Below are 4,006 nucleotides of genomic sequence, written 5' to 3' on the forward strand. Positions count from 1 at the left end.
TATATATATATATATATATATATATATATATATATAAACACCTCGATCAAGTATTGGGATAAATTTTATTTTCAAGGAAGACTTTTTTGATGGAACTAACCTGCCTTTGCATTACATGGAGAGAAAACAGTGAAAACCATCCACGGTTTGCCCGACGGCAAGAGGATTCTAACCCATGGTCCGTCTACCACTGAGGATAATTCGCGTCAGCACTGTGATCGGTGCAAGCCGGATGTGGATTCGTATCGACCAGCCATTGCAGGGATTCGAACCCGCTTCACCTCATTGGAAGGAACTTCCCACGGTTAGCCTAAAGATCAAGTGACACTGACCAATAATCCGTCTACTAATGTGGCTATTTCACGTGAACACTGTGGTTGGTGCAAGCTTGAACTTGCACTAGAGTATGGATACAGAGTGCCTGTCTGCGAAGCGGACAATTGACTCTTTCATCGAAGACTGTGCCTGTGGGCACCTGGAATAGTGTCTATATGGGTGTAGATGTTCCACAGTGGGGATGTGGATGTCTTGGTAGGCCTGGCTTGGTGGGGTGAGCTCCGTCTCTACGTCTTTTCTGTGAGTAGAGATCTAAGTAGATTCTGAAGTTCTGGATCCTTGAGAAGCTGCTGCGTTTCCTTAAATAACAAAAGGAACCTGGTTGCTTTGTCTGTGGTTTTGATGGACTGGGAGGATCTGCTTCTTGGTTTTCTTTTGTGTCTTGCACCACAGCCCGAAAAACAGGCTGGGTGCTTACCTAGGCAGTTTACGCATTTAGCTGGCTCGTTCTGTGGTTTTGTACAATGTTGGTGCAAGGCGGATGCGGAATTCGTATCGACCAGCCATCAACGGGATTCTAACCCGGTTAACCACATTAAAAGGGGAACGCTCTGTTCCTTGAACCATTGCTTCTCAATGTTATTAAATTAAGAAAAACATGTTTATTGCTTTTATCTCATTAGAGCAGAGATTCACTGCATATAGCATCATTTGGCGTGATGATATTGATCGCGGCTAACTCATGATATTCGAAATTTACCGCTATCACGAAATTTTCTTCGCCACAAATCTTTTTCAAAAGGATTTCAGACACATATTTCTTACAGTATCGGTTTTAAAATTGCTTAGTAATGGTGAAATTTTAATAATCACCAAATATATCAATATAATACTTAATAGCTAAATTAGTAAATTTCTACCTTTTGTATAATCCTTCAATATTTGAGTTTTGTGTGAAACGGATTTATCAGTAGGAGCAAATTAATGTCGAAATTTTAAAAACAAATAGAATTTTAATAAGACCGACTTTGGAGCATGCCCATTTATCTTACTGGGGTTTCCAATTCACATGAGGCGGGGGGCCGCAATTAAAAACACAAACCAAAAGGCGGGCCGAAACTTTATAAAAATTTCATATCGGACTCTTTTATGTTTCAAGAAACATTAAATATTACTGTCAGATTTTTACCAAGTTGTACAAAACATAAGTATTAAATTTCAAGTTAAAATAAGAAGTAGATTTTTAAAAGTATTTAATTGCATATTAAAAAATTTGGGCTACAATAACTTTAATGTGCACCTATATATTAAACAATTAATGTGAAACAGATATCTAATTGTTAAGATATAAAACTTTAAAAGGGTAGGGATTGAAACTTACATAGTAGCACACAAAGTGTTCAATGAGAAAATTGAGGTTTGTCTGCTCCAACCACCAGTGAATAGATATTTACAAAATTTAAAATTTACAAATGTGTGTAAATATTTTCGTCTAAAATGAGTGGTTTCAAGAAATTAAATCGGAGAATTTCTTTGAGAAAATTTCATGCTAAATTATATTCACAAAATAGGAAAAAAATGAAATAAAAAGGGATTATTTTTGTATTTGAATAAATATTTTCTTGGATGCAAAACCTGAGAAATAATTATTTTTTGCACCGTTGGTATGTTAAATTTCACAGAAAAGATTAAATTAGGTTTTTTTAATGAGAAAAGTATTTTAAACCCATATAGATTTTTTACGAAAATTGTCCTAAAAAAATGACAACTAATATATTTAAGTTTGCGGGTCGCAAAAAAATGTTTCGCGAGTCGGATGCTGCCAGCGGGCAGCCTGTTGGAAGCCACTAATCAATCAACTTCTTATTTACTTCTTATTTATCAACTTCTGTTTAAAATATTTAAAAGTGGTAGTGGAAAAAGCTCTTTAAATTTTAAAATTCATTAAAATATTAATGCACTAAGCTTTGCTACCACTGAAAAATGTATTCTGAAACTACGGAAATCGTATTGTAGAATTATTATTAATACTTCACCAATTACCATAATACCAGTACAGTACATATTATTAATTAAGTGTCATCTGCGTATTGTTTCCCTAAATGAATTTCCAACTAACGATTTCTTTATAAGTTTTGCTCTATAGAACATAACTTCTTTTTTTAATTCGAATTAATATACGATACTTAAATTAACTAAGCGCTATTGGTATCAACAGCATGGTGAATAATAATATTCCTAATATTAATAAGTATATTTTTTCATTAATTTTTCTTTTCAGTGGTGAGGTCTTTTTTTTTCAATTTAACAACGTTAATTAAGCATCATTAAATTCAATAACAGTATGACAATTTTTTAAGGTTCCACTAAACGAGTAAGAACCTTTACTCCATTAAATTTACCATTTAGCTTATTTCAATGTGCGTATATTATCTAAATTAATTAAGAATCATTGAAGTCATTAATAAAATGATGATTTGTTAAGTTTCTCCGAAGTGAATTAGTAACACTTTCCTATTGATTTTGCTATTAAATGCATGTTTTTTTTTTCAATTTAATTCGTAGGTTTTAAATTATATTAAGTTTTAAGGAACACATTTTAAAAGAATTTTTTATGAGAAAAATAAAGGTGATATCAGATATTTGAAATGGTAATTTGGTGACGTAGTGTACGAATCCTTCCTCGTTAATGTTGCTCATTGAATTAATCTGACATAGTGAAGAAAAATTAATTGCAATGACAACGACTAACGCTTCACCAATGAGAAAATAATTTTAAAAAAAGACAAGATAAAGGCGAAAGGAAAGAAGTTATGATCGCCTTTTTAGGATCACTCGTTACCCAATGGACAAATGCTTTTTCATTTTGGATTGACTCCGTTGAACGACACAGAATTTTAAATCATGGGTTGCAAAGACTGTCTAGATCACTGTTTCCCAACCTTTTTTGTACCATGCCCCACATAAGCCTTTCTAAAATTCTTATGCCCCCCCTATGTAACATAGATAGTTTTTAATATTAAAAAATCGAATTGTTCACTTGGGAAACTGTTAGCGAAACAAAGTAAGTAAATTTTCAGAACATATAATGAAAAACTAAAATTCAAATTCGAAATAACTTTAAGATTCTTTATACAGATTAAGTCTTTATAAAGATTTTTTTATAATAATTTAATATTCTAATTTAGTGAGATTCTTGCCCTTGATGCTTGCTGCACGTAGATTTTATCTTAGGTTCCAATTTGATTAGCTTCAGTCTCAAGTCTGCCCGTTGTGTTATATCCAGACGATTTCTTTTTTTTTATCAATAAAATCATTTACAGCAGTAAATCCACATTCATCTAAATATGAAGATGGAATCGGTAACAATAGTTTTCTTGCACATTTGATTGAATTTGGGTATTTGTTTTCTGTTTCCTCACAAAGCCATGCCATCACTCCTTTCATCTATACATAATAATAAACGCGGCTGTGTGTGTGTCTGTAATCACAATATATCGCCCCAGAAGCTTCGCCCAGGCACGAAACTCGGCACATAATTGTGTTTTGACATAATGAAGAAGTACTTTTTTTCTTTTTCAAAAATTTTGATTAGTTATTTAGTTATCAGTCATTTTGTAAGTCTATGCTTTTCGTCTGCTTTTTCGTCTTCAAAGAGCCATATTCAAAAAACTATTAAAAAATGCATATACTTTTCCCCACTCTTATAAATGTATGCTAATGCGAACCT

At 32.7% G+C, this 4,006-nt stretch overlaps 1 protein-coding gene across 1 annotated transcript in view; it reads right to left on the reverse strand.

The window, feature by feature from the left end:
* LOC107447884 (uncharacterized) overlaps positions 1–4,006 on the reverse strand; it is an 86,903-nt gene that overhangs the window by 8,858 nt on the left and 74,039 nt on the right. The window lies entirely within an intron of this gene.

This window comes from Parasteatoda tepidariorum, chromosome 5 (assembly GCF_043381705.1).
Source record: "Parasteatoda tepidariorum isolate YZ-2023 chromosome 5, CAS_Ptep_4.0, whole genome shotgun sequence".
Classification (NCBI taxonomy): domain Eukaryota; kingdom Metazoa; phylum Arthropoda; class Arachnida; order Araneae; family Theridiidae; genus Parasteatoda; species Parasteatoda tepidariorum.